Source organism: Sciurus vulgaris (assembly GCF_902686455.1).
Source record: "Sciurus vulgaris genome assembly, chromosome: 10".
NCBI classification, from domain to species: Eukaryota; Metazoa; Chordata; class Mammalia; order Rodentia; family Sciuridae; genus Sciurus; species Sciurus vulgaris.
The window spans coordinates 65,454,786-65,477,912 of record NC_136470.1 but is presented as its reverse complement, the minus strand read 5'-3'; the positions used below and the strand labels follow the sequence as shown (position 1 = coordinate 65,477,912).

At 33.4% G+C, this 23,127-nt stretch overlaps 1 long non-coding RNA gene across 1 annotated transcript in view; it reads left to right on the top strand.

Annotated features, from left to right (window-relative positions):
- Nucleotides 1-551: 551 nt before the first annotated feature.
- Nucleotides 552-23,127, top strand: part of LOC306670646 — a 667,486-nt gene continuing 644,910 nt past the window's right edge. The window contains exon 1 of the long non-coding RNA XR_013766465.1: nucleotides 552-719. This is a non-coding gene — a long non-coding RNA (uncharacterized lncRNA). The remainder of the gene's footprint in view (nucleotides 720-23,127) is intronic.

Genomic DNA, 23,127 nt, shown 5'->3' with positions numbered 1-23,127 from the left:
CTCGACAATTGGCCCTAGGCCGCCATTCGTCATCCTCGGGCCTCTCCTCGAGTCCCGCCTCCGTCCTCGGGTCATTTAAGTTTATCACAAATAAATAAATAAAGGAGGAAATAGAAATGCGTAGAAAGTAAAAGCGGTTGGGAGGGGACGGAGGCGTGGAGGAAAAACCGGGAGGGGCGGAGGAGTAAACAACCGAACTTGATCGTGTCTATGTCGGCCAATCATGGCCCACTCCAGTCCGGTCTGACAGGCTCTGCGGACCAATAGTTTTCCATCTGTCGGATCACTGAACGACGAGAGGCGATTGACCTCTCCGGAGTGGGCGAAGGTGCGGCAGAGCGGGGGGAGTAGGACGACTGTCTACCAATCGTCTATTAACAATACTCAGAGCGAAGTTTCCTCGCCCCAATGGATGCTTAAGATAGCAGATTGGGTCTTTCCTGGCCCAATCGAAGAAGGTAGAGATGAGGGAAGGGTTAGTTGGGGGCGGGGACAGAAAGGGGAGGAGGAAGAGTGCATTTTGTTTATGGGCGGCAACCTCACGAGGGGCGTCCTATTCTTATTGGCTCACTGAAGCCAAGAGTGGCATGAGAGCAACCAAATAGTGGTGAAAGCTAGAGGTTCGCGGCATGAGGCGCCCAATGTGGGCCTTCTGCCGAAGAAGTAGGGGCGGGGGGAAGTTTAGGAGTTGAGGAAAGAAGATTAAAGAGCGCGAGGAGGTAACGCCAAAAACTCTAATTTGTTGTGGGGCCGGGGGGGAGAGATGGGTGTGTGCGTGCCGAGGGGGGCCAGGCGTCTGCGAGGCGCTGGAGTGGGGGGCGGCGGGGCAAGGAAAGAAGGGAGCGGGGTGGGGCTGGGGGAGCGAGTTACCGAGCCGCGAGCCCGCGGGCCGTCTGCCGGCCCAGCGCGCGTCCCGCGCCCCGCCCCGCGCGCGCCCCTTCCCCCGGACGCCCCTCCTCGCGTCCGGCTGCGCCCTCACCCGACCCGGCTGGGAGGGTCTCCGGGTGTAGGGAGCGGGCGGGGCGTCCCGCATCTGGAAACGTGTCTTCTGCCTTCTTCTCTTTACTCCCTGCGCCTGGAGCTGCCGCTTCCAAGAAGAGGAGCTGAGGGGGACTAGCCGGGGCTCCGGAGCTGCTAGAGGCGCCCGCTTGTCTTCCGCCCCCTCCCTCCTCGCCCTCCCCTGCTTGCCGTGGCTCTCGCGGTCTCTGGAGCGTCTTCAGAGAACTGGGGACGGGAGGTGTCCTGGCCCCAGAGCCGCTGGACGCCTCTCCAGACGCCGGAGCTACCGGCCCTCGCCTGCTTCGCTTCGAGGACTAGAGAGAGGAGGGGGCTTGGGAAGGGAAGACCCATCTTTCCTTCTTTCTCTCCTTCTTTGGGCCACTTTGGAAACATTAAAAAATGTTAACGCGTTTTGATATGAGAGAAAACGGTTGGAAGATTTTTGAAAGTTTATGTGCGCTCCCTTACATTGTTTAATGCATTCCTGTCCGTGTGGCTTTTCAGGTCCTCCCCCAACCCCGAAGGCGTTACCCTTTTTTAAGGATGCTGGAGAGGCAGGAGGCAGGGATTTTCTAAAAGTTTTATTGATAAACACACTTGCATAAGCATATGTTAGGCGCACACACAAACTGTAAACATTAGCGAAAAACACAATATGGCGTACAGCTACACTACCTAGCGCGGTAATCCGCTGATCTTTTACTCTCAATGGGGTTGAATGAGGTCAGTAGCAGGATGACAGCTCTCCAGTAAAAATCTGAATGAAACAGGAAGTAATTTTGAAGCCGTGGGTGTAGTACTGTCCTGAGAGTCAGCATTGGCCCAAACTAAATTGAAACATGTTACCTTTCTAGAAGTATGAAAATTATCTTCACTGTTTTTATCATTAAAATTACCGACATGTTGCTGAAATGGCGTTTTGTCCCTGGATACCTTCTGTAAATTTCAGCTGATAATACTGGAGGCCACTCATTCTACCAGTGTTTTCTAGTGAACTCTGTTCTAAAGTTAACTGTTGTAACTTGTTGCCATTGAAAGTTTTAGGCATATAATTACTTTTTTGTAAATAAATTATATACATGTCAACACTGAATTTGACTTAAAATGGTTCAATTTCATCCTGTTCCTATTCCTAATCTGAAGGACCTTTTGCCACCTTGTGGAAATAGACTCCACCCCTACCCTGCCCACCCAGGTGTAGATTTGATGGGTCAAAATTTGACTGTTCTGCATTTTTGCTTTGCAACTGAGGCTCTTTCTATTTCTAGGAAAAGAAAAACGCTGCTTACATTGATAATCATGCCCTTAATCTTTTTCATTCTTAGCTAGAATATATCAGAATTGAATCACAAATAGTACATGGTGATATCCCTGTACCATCTCTTGAATTTTATTATCCCCAGAAAGGTTTTGAAGATGTTCTTGAAAGTTTGCTGATGTTACTGTTCTTTGCTCAAGTTTTAATTCCTGAGATTGGGGCTGTGATTTCCACTGAGCTCAGTTTTGAAGGACTTTAAATTTGAGAACACATGGTGCTCAAATAAACAGGTGAGAAGAAAAATTTTTTAGAAATCCAATAGCTTGCTTAAGTGAGTTGAGCAGTTGGGTATTTCTGATTTTGTGATTTCAAACCTTAAAACACCAGTGAAATATAAGGCCTCTTGCATATGAAGAGTGTGTGACAAACTTACTGGCTACCAGCCTTCAAATCTGCATGCCCTTTCATGGTGAGGTTCCAATTTTAAAAGGTTAAAGAAATTTGAGACTAAAAATTGTCAAATTTTATTCATTTCCAGGAAGAAGTCTTTATACTTAGCCATCTAGGCCAGTGTTTTAAGACTACTACTATACCAAGAAGATACAGATGCAGATCATGTGCACCACTAGCTACTGAAAAGCAAGATGAGATTAAAGGAAATAATTGAGGAAGGAGAAACTTCATGTGGGAAGTTTTTTTGGGGGGTGGGGTGGGGAGGATAGGTATTTAGAACTATTTGAGGTGATGCCAGTTTCCTGTACAGTTAGCCTGGAAAGATGAGACCCACCAATATCCAGCTTCTCTGTCAATTTAATAAGAATTTGACTGCTTGGATAAGGAAGAAAATCTAAAGGAAAAGCAATTTTAATGAATTATTTTTGTCTCATTAGTGAAAGTCTTCAGAACAACTTTCTGAAAAATTGGACTTCCTGGAAAAATGACTAGACCAAATAAATAATTAGGTCATTTCAGAAGAGCAATAGGGCTACCAACAAATTCCTGTAAAGGATCTATAATTTATAAGTGAATTTCAAATTATTCCAAATATCTTCAGAATAAGTGATAGGAAGAAACTTTAAAACATTTAGAATATGGAAATGGAGCTGAATGGATTGTTTTATTCTCTGAAATAGTCATGTTTTTCTGAAATTGATGGTTAAATCATCAGACTGTTAAAGACATTGTTCTAGGCACTTGGGATGTTGACAGTGAATAATACAGAAATTGCCTGCCCTTGTGGAACTTACATTGTACTGTCACATACAGTTTGTGTACCCTGCATTGCTAGGAAATGAGATTTTTGGATGAAACTTTAAACTCTAGCTGCTTTCTTATTTTTAGGAACTATGAATTGAAAAATCTTATAGAAGTTTCAGGGAGAGGAAAGTGTTTACCATTTGCAAATTATAGGACAGGGAACTATTAGTTTACTTCTATTTGTACCTTTTGTTACTGTTATGAAACATTTCCATATATTTCAGTAAGTCTTTTTGACAGGGATTTTATGTTTTTCACCATTTTAAGCATGTTTTTAAAATAAATAAAAATGTTGCTTTATATTTGAAAATATCTTGTGTCTTGAAATTTACTGTAAAATTCAAATGTAGCATTGTCTTGTTAGCTAAGTATGGTAAAACAATTGTTAGAATAGCTGTTGATTTTTAGTTAAGATTTGTTTTAGGAATAAATGTGAAAAATCAAGTACCTTAATCTTTTTAGTTGTGGTTTTATCAAAAGAAGAGGGAAGTTGTAATTAATTTATAGTTGACATTAAAGAACCTGAAAAAGGGAGGACTGCACAAAAAATCTGTTATTTAAACCTTTTTTTTAAAACTCCATAAGCATTTGATTGGCATATCTTTGATTTAATAGACCATTTGTAATGCAAGAGGAACATTACAGCAGATTTTAGCATTACTTTAATCATTTAATCTGTAGGTGGAAAAATCTTAGGTTCTAACAGAAGGAAACTTGGTACCTCATTAAATGAGTATATAATTTAACTCTGAGTTTGTGACTTCATGTAGTGGGTGTCTTACCTTTTCAAAACTTAGTTCATGGTTCTTAGAGAACAAGTTCTGATTTTTATTTTTCTCTTTATCATTGAGAATCTTACTTTGTAAGCCAAATGCAAGTTTAGTTCTTAAATGGGATAGCTTATTTTATACACAATCTTTCTTCTTCCAGTACTCCCATCCTCAGATGTTAAGGGTTTGTATCTCCATATGTACATCAGGATCTTTCCTTATGCTAATATGTAGCAGAATCAACCTCTATACTAATACATTTTAGAGGATCTGTCATCATAAGAAAGGTATAAATACGAAGATTTAGTAGGATATGAAGATTTTATAACATGAAATGTATTGCTTTAGCTGAATATTTTTTTAAAAGGCAAAGTGGAAGAATGGTTGGTTAATAGAACGGTAAAAACTAAGAACTTTACCTAATTCTAATATGGGTGGTTGGACAATGTGTGTTTATATGTGTCTGAGTATATATTTATATATGAACTTTTTTTTTTAATAAAGATATATTTCAGTACTGGATAAATAATTCCAGCTCTGCCCTGTGGTCCTTGATATGAAATGCATTCAAAGTTCCCAGGTGATTTTGCTTAACATACTTTGTTACTAGAACTTAACTATGGGTAATATAGAAACAAAAACTAGTTAAATCTTTGTAAAGTTTTATTGGAGGAAGGTAGCATGTTATTTTGGAAGTTTTCTTGAAGTGTGATTACCAAGCCCTCCATAAATGAATAGAAATTGAAATGGGAAGTTCGTAGGACCTGAATCCACATTATATAGATGAGAGTTTCAAAACAAGGTATTCATAGTTCAAAAGATAAAATCCTGACATTTGTCAAGCTTTTTATAGTAATAAAATAAGCATGACTAATTCTATTAATATTCATATTTGTAAGGTAAGTCTAAGCATGTGTACAGTGCATTTTAAGTCAAAATTTGGGGTGTTATTGGCTAGACACAGTCATTTCTTTGCCAGAGATACTAGGCTGTGTGAGGGCTAACCATCTGTCAAATGGTGATAGAGACAAAGAAAGGTTTTAATATACTAGTTTAAAATGTCGACAAACTTATTTTGAACTGTATTGTCATTTTGTTTTGGCCTTCATACTCTGTTGAATATGCACTGGGTCAGTTGCCCACTTTGTTTAATGAACAAACAATTCAAGGTCTAGATAAGGTTATTGTCACAGCTGATGAGTTCTGGAGGCAAGATAAAATATGTTTGATTTGCTTTCATGTAATGATCAAAAACAAATGGACTGGCCACCCACTAGCAATTATACAAACGTTTTCAGGCATGCTTATTTTATTGACCTGTTCTCAATTTGGGGTATCTTAATTTTTGTGCTTTATAGATTCAAACCTTATATTTCAGATTCATTCCTGAGCTGTTTGGGGGAAAAAAAAAAAAGTTGCAACAGGAATCCAGATTGCCTGTTTTAGGTACAATATGGTGTGATGTGAAATTGAAACAGCAGATTGGTGAGAAACTTTAGTTTCAAACAAATATAAACTAGTTTGTTTAGTGAAGTCATACACAAAACAGTAGTCTCTATTGACAGGACAACTTTTTTTTGTTGACGTTTTTTCACTAAAAAACTTTCGTTTTTTATGAGGTCACTTTGGTTCTGTGGGCCAGAAGTTTATTTCCAAGTTGTTATATAAGAAAAAGAAGCCCTAATATTGCTGATTGTAATGATAGTTAGATATGGCACGCCAAGGAATTATTTATAGCAGCACTAATTATATCAATAAAAATAGCAATATTAATACTGTGTCAAAATCCATTCTTGACAGTATGAGGTAAACAAAACTATAGTTAAAGCAGGCAGCCTGTCTTTACTGTCAGCTCATGAATATGCACTTCAGGAAAAATATACACACAGTTTAGAGAGTTAGGTGTACTGATTTAATCTCTTTTCAATTACTTTTGACTTTTTAAGAGGTGTTCTTTCTAATTCAACACAAGATTAAAAATATCTGGGTTTTTAGTTTTGAAATTCTTGGGATCCATTATCTCACTGTCATTGGTAAGTTTATAAAGATTTACTTATTTATACTTCACTGCTTTATAAATGATCAGAAATTCGTTTTATGTGTACCTTCATTCTTGGAACACAGATTACCATTGCAAAACTAGAAGAATCTTTAACAATTTACAAAACAAACAAAAACAACCACCATATCCTCCTTTCCCTTTCTCTCTCTCTCTGTCTCATACATACACACACACACACACACACACACACATCTCTGATAAAAAAATGTGCTCTACTGTAGTTTTGATTTAAGGGAAAATTCAAATTTTAAGTTTACTTTTAATCAGTTTTTTTTTTTTAACAGTCTTACAGTATTCTAAACTTACTTTCCTAAGAATATGTAATTAAGGAGGTTTTTAACAAGTTTTTTACTTGAGGGGACAACATCTACCTTTTCAATACCTCATGTTAAATTTAATTATTTTATTGTATATTGTCAAAATCTTGGGTATAAGAGTGAGCTAGTAGAAGTTGGTCTAAATTGAGTGTTGCCACTAACTAGTGGTATGATTTGCGGCATGTCATATAGTTGTGTGGATCTCCACCATAGTTTCATCATCCCTTGATAATGTTTTCATCAACATTTGAGTCCTTAGTTTCAGGTAGTGATACTGGTTGGTGAAGTTTAGACCACCAGGAAAAAGTGAAATACTCATATGTAAAATACTTTACTTTGTTTTTTCCTTTTAATCCTTGGTAGTTTAAATTTAATAATACCTGCTTTCAAATTAAGCATAATATATAACTGTCTATAGTTAAACACTGTAGACAAAAATATTAAGAGCTTATAATTCCTTGAAGTTGGTAAATATAATAAATTTATTAGTTTATTAGTATGAATTTTTCACCAACTGGCCTTAACTCAGGAAGCTATATTTATAATTGAATTCATAAACTTGATTCTTTGAATCTCATCCAGCATAGAATTGTTTACCTAGGGAAAACAGGTAATAACAGAATGAATTCACTCCTAGTCTTTTCTAATTTCATAAAATATACAGGTAGTTCAATAAATATGTCTCCAAAGGGAAAAAAGTGAACTTGGTTTTTGTACCTCTTTTAAGTGAGAAGTAGATATACTTCGAGTAATCAGGAACTGCCTCCATACAGATCTTAGAAAATTTGTAATTTTTAACTACGCATTTGATTTTAGATCCTACATTATACCCATCCAGGAATAGATTTACATAGGAGGGATGATAAAGCAGACAAATTTGACTATTTTCATATGGGGTACTGGAAAGAGTCTGTGTTAGAAAAGACTTTGCACACACTGTCCTGTCATACATAGAAAAAACAACTGGATGCAATTCATGTGGACATACTTTATAAATCTATATTTAATGAGAACCTCAGTGTTTTCATTTAAAGTTCCACTTAGGTCCTTTAATTGACTCATTTATTTCTTTTGCTATTATAAATGCTTATGAGAGGCTCAAATCTATTAAATGATACCTATTCACAAATGTAAACAGAAACTGCAAAAATTTGTATAAATCTGAATCCTTTGCCTTTCCTACATCTACACACAGCTCCGAATGTTCCTGGTACTGATCATATAATGTTTTGTAAATCACCCCATAGAATATTTAGTAAATTCTACAATATAATAGGCAGTATAAGCAATTCTAGCCTATCAAGTGTCTAGTTAATAGAAGTTGCAAGAAAAATTTTGAGATAAATCATTTGGGACAAAAAGTGATTTCAGTGTTTCAAAGCATGCACATAATGGGAAAGATACTCTAAATGGCTTAAGTGAAACTGATTTTGGAGTGTTGACTAAAACTCAGCACATGTATTGAGGACTTACTGTAGACTGTTTTCTAAAGACATTGGTGTCTTTTTTAGAGGGAAGCACACTGAAAAGAAAGTTAAGTGCATTTTATCCTTGTACTGAATAATAATAATTCAGTAAAAGGACAACAGTAGTTAACATTTATTATGAGCTTACTCTGAACAAGACATTGGTTATATATGTATTTTTTAGTTAGTTCCACAATCATAGGAAACAGGTACCTTTATTATGCCAGTTTTCATGATAAGCTAAGGCTCAGAAAGGGTAATTAAATATTCCAAAGTCACATAGCTAGTATATAACAGATGGAAATTCAAACTCAAGTCTAGCTCTAAAGCACCTAAACTTTGGGGCTGTTTTCACTCAGAGCTTGTTCAGATTAGTACTGGTAATTTTATTTAGAGAAAGGCATACTAGAGTTGGAGAAGGTTCTAGAGAAGGGCACAAAGTCAGAGTTGTAAGTAATAGGAATGGTTGCTATGGGAGAGTCTGGTTTTTACAATTTAACTCTTCAGTCTAGAATTAAAAATGCTGAGGAAATTTGTGCAAAGATTTTACAGAGAATACATTCAGTAGCTGCCTCCTGATGTGGTGCCATAGATAACAGTGAAAATCAGTAGGAACAGGTCAAAGGAAAGGTTAAATACTGAGTGTATTGGGAAGGTAGAAGTTAAAAAGAAATACTAAATCAAATCAGCTTGAATAATCAATAATTAGGTATCATAGGGAAATAAAGATATGGTAGAACATAAATAATATATTCAAACTGTGTAGATCCTACGGACTTTGGAAGGCCTTTATGTTTATTATTTGTTATCTTTGCCCTTATATTTATTTCAGAAACCCTAGTGTTTGAAATACAGAGACTACTATACTTCGGGCACACACACACAAAAATCCACAAGAATCAATGCTAGCCTAGATTTAGGCAACGCCTCTAAGCATACTACAAAGTATCTGATTAGTACAGTAAACTATGTGGTAAACCCATTTCTTGAGTGCCTGTTGTGTGCCAATTTTGAACTGTTCTTAGGGGCATTTATAAGCTGAGTTCAGCTTTCAAATACAAGAAAATACCTGTTCTTTTCTGAGGGTTTGATGGATATGAGGGGTAAAATAACTTATATTTTAATTTTAATTCTTTACATAATTTAACCTTTGATCCCTTCATGGAATTTTAAAGCAGGGTCTACCAAGGTTAGCATGGAACATAGTCTAGACTTTGCTCATGTAATTTTAACTTTACCTTAGTATGTCACTATAATGAAAGAAAGTTTTAATTTTATTTGATAATATACCTCAAACCAAGTATTCATACTCATACATCCTTTGTCTACAAGGTACTAAAGATTTCAGAGGTTTTTAAGAGATAATATTTATTTTTGAGCTATGTTACATATATTAGTGTGAAAGAATAATGAAAATGCTTTAACGTCACTTACAGGACTTACCACAGTATCTCTGATATTTTATTCAGATTCTTATTGTTAGCACATTATGGTATGTAGTACAATAATAATTTTTCAGGTTATATCACTGAAAAAATATATTGTGAAATTGGAAAAATTAACATTCAATTCTAGCCTGAGAGCTTTCCTCTTCAGGTTTGTTTTTAGATCTAGTCTTGTTTTAGTTCTTTGGATATCCTATAGTACCTAGTCTTCTTAACAGCTATGTTGTTTGCATTTCATTATCCTTTATATATATGGCCACCAGATATACTCCCTTGAAAACTTGTGCCCTTTTTGGGGGGTGTGCCAGGGATTGAACTCAGGGGCACTTGACCACTGAGCCCTATTTTGTATTTTATTTAGAGACAGGGTCTCACCAAGTTACTTCCAGCCTCGCTGTTGCTAGGCTGGCTTTGAACTTGAGATCCTCCCGTCTCAGCCTCAGGAGCTGCTGGGATTACGGGCGTGAACCACAGCACCTGGCAAAACGTATGCTCTTCATCTTTCTTGTTCTAGAGCAAAGTAACACTATGATATAGAGGGGTCTTTTAAGCTGAGACGCAAAAAAGGAAAAAATGAACAGGATTTCAGGTCCTTCCATTCAGATATTCTGTATTACAGTCTCAACATTTGTAACAAAGTTAGAATTTGAAACAAAGTATACAGGAGGCAAAAATAAATGCTGGTTTTTCTGTGTATTTGGGTTATGCATATCTTTCTATTATATGTGTAATGATGACACTTTCTATTTAATGTGTGATGATGAGTTTTATTTGGCAAAAATGGATGGTTCCAGTATAAAGTGAATTTGATTCAGTTTTGTGTTCTATGTGCAGTTAACTCACAACTCGTTTTTGAGATTTTTCACTTAGGAAAAGTAACAGACTTAAACCACACTAAATGTGGTATTTAAGGACAGATGCTATGCTTTACTTATCTTGGTGGCCAAGATATTTGTCACACAGGTGGTATTCAATAAATGTTGTTGGGCTTTTTTTTTTTAAATCTATCTGAGGAATATGACTTTCTTTAATTTTTGTGTACTAGTGTAACCATTTCCTGATCTTTAGCTAACTCTGGTTCAGATTTAGAGTTGTGAAAATTATTACTTGTTTTAGACTTTCTCTGTAATTTTCCAGGACCCAAACATTTTTACACATGCTCATGATCTTTCATCCTTTTAGATACTTAATGAAATTCTATCATGGCAAGTTCAATAAAAAAGTACATTTATCATGTTTCAAAAAAGAAATATATCAGATATCACCCATCAATGGTAAAGCAAATCTACTACAATCAATTCAGGATATTGTGTTGAATAGAGTACACAGAATTATATTACCTATTGATTCAAGGATGAAACCCAAATTTCATATCCTATATGATTCTAATCTGGTTAGTAGGACAAACAAACCATAGTACTTTTTGCACTTTGTAGATCGCAATTGAGATTTTGAACATTTCATTTGAGCTTTTTAATTCTTCAAAAAAGTTTATGAAATTTCATATAATTAAAGTACTTTTTGTTAGTTTTACCCCATCTGAGTTATTTAGAAAATAATTCTAATTAAATACTTTAATGTTAATGATATTACATCCATAGCTCTTTTAGAAAGTGAAAAAGATAATTGGACTGTGAACAATATTGAAGCCAATATAGGTAAACCACGTTGGATACATGTTTAATTCCTGTATAATAGTAACATCCTTTTCGTATTTTTAGAACTTGCTAGTACATATTGGAGATTTTACTTGATTGTCCAAAATCATAATTTTGTTTTTGTACAAACTGGAACTACAACAAATTGATTTGAAGTTATTTTCAAAACCAAAGATAATTATGCCCTGAAATAATTAAAACTGGAATTGCACTAAAGCTTACATAAAGTGATTAATAGCTGTAGTATATTTGCAGATCAGTATCTTAAGAGAATACAAAAAATATCATTTTTATATACTATATGCAGGAATATGTCTTCTGAGGAAACTGTTGATTTGGGGGAATAATAATAATGAAGTCCAAATATAGGCCTGCACACCCTAGACTATTTTAAAATAGATGACTTAAAAAGCACATTGATATGTATGTAGAAATTTTGTTCCTTCAATTGGGCAAGTAACTAGGAGAAAAACTACAGGAGTCCAGGGTCAACATCAGAAAACAGCAGACATTGGGAAGAAATTGGACTTCAGAAGTCTGTTAGCCCCTAAGGAAGAAGAAGAATATGTATTTTAAGAATCCAAATCTTCCCAAATAGCTATAAAGTCAAAATAGCTGAACAGAGTATTTTCTGTCTCTGAGGCTAAAAAGAAATAGAGATAGGACAACGTGGAGATATTCTTCCATGTGCCTTGGCAGGGCACTGACAGTCAATATTGGCTTTTTACCACCTGTGATACCTCTTTCATTTAGAATTCTCTCACCATACCTGAACTCCAGTTATCAATGAAAATTTAACAATCCATTTGTGGAGACCCAGTAAAAAATGAGACAAGAAGATCAGGTAGGAAAATTGGAAAAAAACACCCAAAACAGCTAATTTTATTGACTAATATAGATGGAACTGAAACTTGAAATAAGTAAATAAATAAATTAGGAGCCCTTAAGGAAATTCAAATAAGAGAATTTCAGGTAATAAAAAAATACCTCATTTGAACAACTTAGTGGACAAATGGAAGGAAAACATGGTCATTTTTGAAATATGAATTATAGGAGCTGGCATGGCATCACATGCCAGTAATTGATAGCAGATTCACAGGCAACGTCAGCAAGTTAGTGAGACCCTGTCTCAAAATAAAAAATGAAACAAGGACTAGGAATATAACTCAGTGGTAGAAAGCCCCTGTACTGGAAGAAAAAAGAAAAAAGATGAAGAAATATGAATTAGTATATACTAAAAGACCAAATGCAAGAAATACATCAAAGCACAAAACAAAAATAAAATCATATCTTAACTAAAAAGGTGAGAGTTGCAGAATATAGAAATCAGGACATGTGAATAATAGTAATTACAGAGGAAACAATTAGAATTGATGAAGGAGAAATATAAGTTAAAAAAGCAAATATCAGATTAAGAAAAATCAGTCTATGGATTGAAAGTGTTTACTGATTTATGGTCTTGATCAAAAGGAAAAACAGGTATATCCTGATAAAGTTGTGAATTCTGCATATTAATTGAAACAACTCCTAAGTAGAATGAACAAAATTCTATAAAGGAAAAATATTCCAAAGTCTCAGAAGTACATATCTGCAGTCCTGGAAACTAGAAGATAAACTTCTGCGGACTTCAAAAAGGAAATAAGTGTAATCTAAAAATCTCAGTTACCAATTGGACCTAAGGTGAAATGCATAAAGAGATATGCAAGAGCATATGTGATTATACCCCATCTGAGAAAAATGCTTGAGAACAGATTATAAGCAAACAACAAATGAACCAGAACAAAGACTTCAGGATGAAGACAATGAAGAGGAAAATAATGACTAATAATGAACATTTACATATAATTCTGCATGTGAAAATATAGATAAAATTTCATCTTAAAGATAGGTGACTAGCAATATTTAAAATAAGTAATTTCAGGATCTCGAAATAAAAGAATCATCTTTCTGTAAGAAAAAATTTAAATGTAGTAAACTGCTCCATTGAAATAGGAAATAGAGGGGGCTGGGTAGCTAAAGTATAAGAGGAGGCAAATGGTAAGGAATGAGGAGAAAGGCAAAAAACAAGACAGGGACTTATTCTAAAGACATCACAAGAGAAAATGAAGGTGCGGAATCTTTTGGTGGGAGAAAAATGTCACATACATGATGAACAGATACACAGTATCTGTTTAAATAGAGTTAGGAAAGGGAAGATAATGAGATGGAAAATCACTTAGAACTTGCATATTAAGAAAACAGAATGCATTGCCACTTGTTTAAACAAAATACAGGAAACTGTAACAGTAACAAAAAATAAAGTAATTGTAAGTTATAAAGTTAAGTATTACAAACTATTGCATTTAATATGCATGGACTAAATTCTCCCATTAAAACATAGATGATGTCAGATTACATTGAAAACAAGCCAGCAAAATTATATTATTAGAAAAACACCTAAGACAAAGTTATGAAGAAATGGTGGTAAAATGATGGGTATAAAGATATGAAGCCAATGCAAACAAATAAAAGAGGAAAAAATGAGTGGTAACATTGACATCAAACAAGATAGGATTTAAGTTTAAAAGTTTGGAAGAGATAACAAGGGGTACTTTATAATAAAAGTCACATTTATGAGCAAAATCACACCATAGAATGCTATGTAGTCTTTAAAATATGTGAATTAAAACTGTCTCAGGTGATCTGAAAGAATTTCCAAGAATTACTGTTGAGTGAGAAGAGTCCTGGATAGAAAAGTATGTGTAACATTCAGTTTTTGAATAATAATGACAAAATTCCTGAATATGTGTATTTAAATGTAATATCTAGCTATGTATATATCTACTTTATGGTATAATTATTTGCAAAGGGAGAAGAATATAGTAAGATGCATAGTAAATTGTTAAAATGGATTAGCTATGGGAGGAATTGTGAAAGGAGAGCAATAGTGCCAAGCAATAAAGGAAAAGACAAGTTACACTAAGAAAAATGAATTAAAAAGTCTAAAAAATAAAAATTCTACGTATGGATTTTAATAAAATTCAATGTATTTGAATATATATTATGAATATATTAAGCCTTTAAAATATTAGGTCTACCTTTGATGCTAAAGAGTTCTTATTTCTGTTGTTGGTATCCAGGAAGATTGCTTTTTTCCTTTACGTTTACATTTTCTTTAATTTTGTATTACTTGCTACCAGAAATTTCTACTGTTCTCTTAACTCTTTAGATGATCTTGTAGGCTTTCAGGTCAAACAAACTTATCTACAAATGGTATATAGTTTGGGATCACATCACATGTCTATAGGCCAAACTTGCATCAGGGCTGATGTGAAGCTGATATCCTTAGTAAAATTTTAGGGGCAAGTTTTAGTTAGTTCAGTGTTCATTTTCTTTGTTCAGTACCTTTCTGTGTCAGTTATTAAATATTTTTAATATTACTTCTATTGATGTTACAAATTAATTAAAATGCCAAGTGTACATGAATTAGTGCCTTGCACTAGAATTTAGCTGATAAATATTTGCTGATTTGACTCCATAAATTACAGGTATAATAGTGATTTCAACAAGGTAATAAAATGTAAAAATGAAATATAAAGGTAAAAATGAAATAAAGGTATTAGAGGGAAGAATAGAACTGGAAGTATGTAATTATTGTAGGCAAAAAGCTTGATTTCTGTGCCTCAAGAGTCTTAATCTTTAAAATTGTGATAGTTGTATTTTGCTTATTTCACATGGCTTTTGTGAGGGTCAAATTCAATAATGTTGATGTGCTTTGAGAAGCATAATGCATTGTGCAAAGAATTATGATGAAAATCTGAAGGGAGTCATTTTTTCCGTTAATGGTCATGTATCTGTATTTCAAGTTGCATGTTTAATATTAAACCTCAACATATTATAGATGGAACATATTACTGATGAAACTATCAAAACCTGAAACAGACAAATCAGTGAAGTCTATTGATGATATGAATATAGTCAATTGCTTAAAGTCTAAGATTTTTAGAATTTCTTCATTTCTTTTCCTGGTCATTAAGGGACATTTTGCATTCAGGTACATCTCCTGATGATCTCTTGTTCCATTATAGAGATATGGATATTTTGATGGGAAATCAGGGCCTTTATTCTATCTGGACATAATGATAATGCTATATTGTTTTGAATAGCTAAGTACGATTTTGTTGTTATGTTTTATTGGAAATTTTCTAACGTATAGCCATAGTAAATAGTGACTACAGCATGAATACTCTATGTAGTAAAATATTTTATATTATTTTAGTTACCAAACACCAGATTTGTCATTGTCTAGTTTTTTGGGTGTGGGAGAACCAGGAAATGCCTAATATTTAGTAGGTTAACACCACTACAAAAAGATTAAAAACACCTTTGTTACAAAAATGAATAGAATGTTAACATATCTTATTATTAAAGATAACTAGATTCCGATTTGGAGAAAATGGAATAAACAAATATATCTAAGTCTAAATAAATTATATTATACTTGACTCTTTTTTCCAATAGTATGTTATAGTATGTCCCTACTTAAAATTTTCTTTCCTCAATTATTTGATTTTTGCTTTCTTCATAAACCTTCTTTTCACTAATATAACCTACTCTTTTTCTAGTAGTGGATATGATTTTAGAGTAAAAAAATTCTTAAAAAGACAGTAATCTTTCTTTTTCATTTATTTAAATAGTAAAAACTACCTGAATTCTCTTTGATATTGTATGTTTCATTTAATGAAATCTTTTTAATAAATTGAACACATTTTCACTTTCTTATGTATTGATTACCTTTATTAAATATGAATTAACAGCAATTATGTGGTATTTTGAATATATTTTTCAACTCTTGTTTAAAGATAGAAATTCTACTAAAGTAGTAGTGTTTTTAGTATATGCTGCATACATACTTGGATGCGTATGTCATTGTCAGTCATCTCTTCTGTTCCTTTTATATCTTTTAAAAATAAATTTCTAACCACCAGTGATTTTTCTCTCCAAATAGTTGGCAGTTTTTTAGTGAACACCAAGGCACTGGAAAATTCAAGTGATCTGTTTATTCTGGTCCTCAAAAAACCAATGTGATCTTTATTTCTTACAAAGGATATTACTTTATACGGATATTAATCCTTTCAGTTTCTTGTAATTCTCAAAAAGATGTCTTTTACTTCAAAGTAAACTCTGAATTACAATATCTTTTATCAAAATTTACTTCTCTTTGAAATGGGCTAAAATAAAATCATTATTTCTAAGTAGTACAATAAATTTCCCAAAATGTGGCATCTATTATATTAGTTAGTATTCAGTTCAGTTTAATAAGTTGGCCTTCAAGTCTCTGGGTTTTATGTTTGTTTGTTTGTTTGTTTGTTTGTTTTTGAGGTACTTGGGATTGAATCTAGGGCCCTGTGTATGCTAGGCAAGCACTGTACCACTGAGCTGCATTCCAAGCCCTAAGTCTGAATTTCTTGAATCAGTGATATTCAATCTTAAAACCATAGTGGTGGGTTTTTTTTTCTCTTACTTTTTAATTTAACCAGGTTTTAAGCTATCTAAATAAAATACTTATTTAAACCTTTTCATTAATGAGGTTTTATATTGTTGCCTTGATTTGATTCTCTTACCACCAAATATTTGGAATTGACTGGATCATACAGATTTTATGGGATGAGCAGCATTTCATATTACCTGGAAGCTAAGAATATAGAATTTCAGACTCTGTTCTAGACCTAATGAATCATCATACTCCTTTTAGCAAGACTCTATGTCATTCATGTCTACATTAAAATTTGAGAAGTACTTCTAAAATATTTGTCATTTAAAAAAATTGAAGTCTGAGTGCATAGAATTAATCATAACATGATTCATAGTCATTGTCCCATGTATTATCCTCATTTCATTCACTTATTCATTCATCCATTCTCTTAAATCAAAATAAGTACCTGTGAACTTGTCTCAAAGAATTTGAACATTAAAAATCATTTACTTCAGTCTGTATATTCTTCAGTATGCCCTGAGAGGTACCATTGTCCTAAAATTTGTGTTTATTTTTTCATAGTTCTTTCAAAAAATGAAATTATATTTATAGATTTACCACATATAAATGTGTGACTAAATAATAAAGTAATTCAATCATTATCGCCTGGATTTTTTCGCTCTCAAGCTTAGGTTATTAAGGTTCACCCATGTTGTATGTAACTATAATTTATAGAGTTCATTTTTACTTCTATATAATATTTGGACTATGCCAAAATATATTAGTCATTTTTCCTATTAGATTTGTTTCCTCTTTCATTTCCATCAATAGTGCTGGTATAAACATTCATGTGTATTTCTCTTTGGTGACATAAGACATTTTCTTGTGTATATTTAGATTGGAGTTGCTATGTCATAAGGTATGTTAATGCTCAACTGTACAAGACATTGTTCAATTGTTTTCCCAAAATGACATCAGTCATATGCACTTCCACAAGTAATCTGTTGATCTATATTCTATTTAGCATAATGTCAGATTTTTAAATTTTTGCCCCTCCAAAAATCTCATTGTGGTATTGATTTGAATTTTCTTCTTTATCAGTGAGGCTGTGAGCATGTATGTGTGTGTGTGTGTGTTTTCCTGTGAAATGGTTGTTCATGTCTTTTACCTATTTTTTCCTTTTAATTTTTTATGATTCTTTTTATTGACTTTCATGAATTCTTTTTATACTCTGGGTGCCTTTTCTATTTCCTCTCCTAATTTGTACCCTATCTCTTCACTTCCTTTTAGTTATTTTAATAAGCAGAAAAATCCTCATTTTATGTGGTTATATTCATTATTTTCTCTTACGGTGGTATTTATCATTCTCTGAAATTTATATTATATAGAAATAAAAATTTAAATTGTTTTCTTAAGGGTAATACATTTCCAGCTATATTTATTATGTGTTGTGGTTTTTGCTGTGATTTGCTGTGCCACCTCTTATATAGCAAGTTTGTATCTAGGTAAGGGTCTGCTCATAAATTCTTTTATACATTCTTGGTTGGTTTGACTATTCTTATACAAGTTATACATTTTCTTGATTAGTAAAATTTTATAATAAAACTTTATGTGTGATGGTGCAAGACCCCGAGAATCTTTTTAAATCTGCCTTTTCCTTGAATGTCAACTCTTCTCCCCAACCCACTGCTAATTTTTAGTTTAAAAACTATTGCTTCAGATTATCCATGTACTATTTTTTAATCTAAAAGTTCATCCAGAGCATTTCTTATAGTAACTGCTTTTTTAGCTTGCAGTTTGATAATACCAGTCTGTTAGATATGAAAACAAACACAGAAAAAAGCGAACAAAATATATTGTCAATGTTATAAAATTCAAAGGAATTCAATTAGTATACCAAATTTGATCCATTTATGTATTTTGATTCCAAGTTCATATGTAATTTCTTAACAAAATACAAAACACACACTATTAATTTGTTACTTTTAGCAGTTTTTTTGTTAATATAAAATTACCCAATGGAATCATATTCACTTAGGAATTATTATTTTCATTTTTAGTTCTATATCACCACTATTTGCCAAACAATTCAACGCTTAAACATATTTTCACTCATTTGTTTCTTACAACTCCCTGAGGTAGTTAGCATTATCTCCATATTACAGTTGAAGCAAAGACTGAGGGTGGGTAAGTAGCTTGTTTACAAGTTGTTTAGATGGTATATGCAGACAATGCTAAGGAATGTTCCTTGTGAAAGTTTCACTGTTATCCTTCAACAGAACCAACTTTATGATGATTTACAGAATAGTTTTATTCAGGAGAATAAAGTTACACATTGACATCAAAGCCAATCTTGAAAGGGAGTAGAAAATATGAGGTAGATAACCTTGGAGAAGTATGTAAAATTGCCTTGGAAATGATGGATTGAATGTGTGGTTACTGGTTTTGAGTAATTGACTATGTAAGTGACAAGCTTTAGGTCTCAGGTCATATTTAGCATTAGCTGAAGGAATTTCCCTCGTTGATTTGTCTTTTTCTCCCCTAGGATGTCCAGAGCATATATGGTGGTATATTTTTCAGAGAATTGATAAGTATTCTGCTTAATGTTTCTGGTAAAGAAACACTCTTTGACAATTTAATCTGCTTCCCTTCTTAATCCTTTTGTGTTTCCAGAATGCTTACCTCTTTTGTTTTCTAATCTCTGTGTCTGTTTTGATTTTTAAAATAAATTATATGATTAGATAAGTAAATTTTTTATCCATAAGTCATGTTAGAATATCTTCAATTATTAATCTGTCCTAAATATTAATTGTTTAATTAATTATGTGAAGGGCAGACATTCAGGAGAAACAAGTTTCTGTGAATGTAATGAAAATAAGTGCTCACAAAATTGAGATGATGACAAAACTGATACATCATAAGACTCCTAATACTCTTGTGTGCTATCTTACAGAAGTATAAATTTGATAAAGTAGATGAAAGACCCTCATGCCTTCATGAACCTAGAGTGGATGCCACAGAAAGGGGTGCGTGTTACCATAATACACAGAACTAGGCTATGACAGATCATTTGGAAAGGAACTGTACTTCCATCTTATCAAAAATCATGGATGTTTTCCAGTAATTGTAATATCTCAATAAATTACTAGGTTCTGACTTTTGACTGATATATTTTTGCCTCAAAAGCAGAGGTTTGACACTGGAAATTAGAGAAGGTAAAATTTTGAGGGGTAAGTGCTAGTTGATAAGTGATCTAGCTGTGTGAATACAGGCTTGTGGGAAAGTGATGGTAAGGAGGGAATGAGGATTAGTGGACACCAAGGTACTACAATAAGTAATCTATAGTAGAAATATAGTAATCAGAAGGAATATCCATTTTAGGAATTTGTGGTCAGAAAATGAATAGGATCAATATGTAGGAAATTTTATAGAAAATGTTCATTGGAAAAGCAGGATTAGACTTTATGGAGAAGCGGGACAAATAAAGGCATTGTAGGATAGTGATGCCTTTTGATTGAATTAAAAAATCCATGGAAATTGGAGATCACATCAGAGATAAAGGATTGTACAATCATTATGTGGCTTGAGTTACATCAAATGTAGGTGGGAACATTGAGGAAAATTTTTACATTTAAGGGAGAATGGAGAGCATGAAACAGCTTTATGCCATCATTTACTACAGAAAATAGAGGGGGGAATTAGACTCTTCATTGGATTTGCAATTGAAAGTTAATTTGGAGGGCCCAATAGAGAAAAAAAGAACATGTGATCTTGATACTTAGATTCATGCTTTAAAACTTCAGTTGGGCCTTACTAGTTATTTCATTTTTAACTCCCTTACCCCAATTAGAAATTCATCTCTCCTGTCTCTACCTGCCAATTCTTGCCTGTGGTTTCACAATGAAAATTAAGACAACTCAGCAGGACGTTTTTCACATTTTCTTTTCAATCTAGTTGTCTGAGATATAGTTGTATTTGCTGCATAGTCAGCTTCTAGTAGCCTCTGCTTTTAACATTTAGATCGGAAATGGAAGTGAGAGTCTAAATACTCAAAAGATCCCCTAACGTCCTGAAATATGTAGTTTTATCAATACTTAAAAAAAAAGAAAGACCATTGAACTTGATAAGAGGAACATTAAATTTTAATTTAAAAAATTTCAAAACCTAAAAATGGGGAAAGTTTCTCAAGTGCATAAAAAGAACTACAAAGGACATAAAAATAAATTTTGAGCATTAAAAATAGAGACTGTGGTATTGATATTTTATGAATAGTGCAAACTATTCTTTAAATAGGTGGTTATTGGAATATGTTAGGTTAGTGAGTATATGAATTTAAACATGATGAAATTAACCTATATGTTCCTTTAAGATATGCCTAATTTTAGAAACTATAATCTCTATAATCTCTCTATTAAAGCTTTGCAGCATTTCCTGCCATACTATTTGGCGTGAGACTAAAAAATGTTTGAAAATAACAAAACACTCTTCTCCATAAACAGATCTACTGATTGTCAGATAACATATCTGAACCATGTCATTAACAGATTTTCACTTTATTATCCTTGCCTCTTGTATGTTTAGGCCTCATGATCTGTAATCTTCCTGGTTCAAGTCTCAATAATAGTACAAAAATATTTCTTCCATCCTTTCTTTTTCCTTATCAGAGATGATTCTGTTCTTAATCTTAAATCAGTTTAACCACTCTGGAAAAAACAAATGAATGGTCCTGGCAATAGGTATAATATGAAAGGTAAAATGTTGTTAATTATTGAATTGGATGGATGATGAGTAAAAAGAAGTCATGGTTTACTATGATTCTATTTGAAAATTTCCATCATAAAAAAAGATTTTTAAAATCCAGTCAGAAAATAATTATATAAAATAAGTCAGTTCAACCAGTTGCCCAATTGAAACTAGATGTGAATTTAGGAAATTTTAGGATATAGATTATAAAACTGACTTTATTTCAACAATTTATTGATTTCAACATAAATTTATTTATTTGTGCTCTATAGTTTGGTCATTTTTAACTTTAAAGAACGTTTTATTACCTTAATGGCAAAAACCAGGCCTTAAATTACCAAACAGGGAATCTTGACATTATTTCTCATTAATTCTGAAATTTTGTCCCTTTTCAAGTCCTAAATTGTTCTCTTCTGATTTAAAGCCATTTTGAAATTGTAACCATTCTCTACCATACATGCTAAAATACTGGAGTCTGACTCAAAGACTTTTCATTACTTTTTTTTCCTTGGCTGAACATAATTTACTGCTTTGAGTCAGACATGTTTGATTGTGCTATTCTGTTATAGTGAAAAGAGCTCTGAACTGGTAGTCATGAGTTTCCAGTCTTGAGCTCGAATTTCTAGTCACAGCACCAAGACCTTTGGGAAATTATTTTCCCCCCTTAAAACCTAACTTGAAATTATCTTAAATTTCTCATTTGGAAATTTGTAACCATTTTTTTTTCTTTCCTAGATTAAGGCACTGTGATATTCTGTCATTTGTCCCCATTTGTCTTCAATGCATCTTGATGATTTCATCCCCTTCATGTCTTCGCTTTGTATGTTTACATTCCCAAAACAACTCTTGATTAATTTTTAAAAATCTATTTACAACAAAGAAACAAACATATCTATTTACTATTGATTTTTGGTTTAACTGCTTGTGCTGAGAGTATGATATTATGTCTTTGAGATTTGTTGAGACTTTATTCAAGATCTACTATGTGATGATCTTTAAAAATAAGCTTGAATTTTTAGGGCAGATTTTGATTTAAGAGCATAAGGTCCAGAGATTTCCTATATGTCTCCTACCTCCACACATGAATAGCTTCCCACATTACTAAAATTTCCTACTACAGTGGTACATTTGTTATAGTCTATGAACATACGTTGACACATGATTGTCACTCAGAGTCATAATTTATATTAGGGTTCACATTTGGTGTTGAGATTTATATGGTTTTGAACAAATGCATGACTTGTGTCCATCATTGTAATACCAATGGTGTATATTACAGAGTATGCCCTAAAAATACTCTGTGCTCCATATATTCTTGTTTCTTTCCCCCAACCACTGATTATTTTGTTGTCTCCAGAGTTTTGCCTTTTCCAGAATGTAGTATAGTTGTAATCATAGGGTATGCACTCTTTTCAGACTGGTTTCTTTTGTATTTAAGTTGCCTCTGTTATTGACTTTTATTAGTTAACTGCCATTTACAAATCTGGTTTGTAATAGTAATCCCAAATAAGTGATTCACAATTAGTGTGCTTGCCCTTTCTCCCTGTCTCAGAATGATCATGTTGGGTAGAAAAGAATCATGAAATTAAAGTATTTGAGTACTAGTTCATTCAATTTACATCTGTTAAATATGTTGACATTTAGATAAAATAGAAATAAATACATGTTAAGATATAGTGAATGCTTTCTCTGTGCCA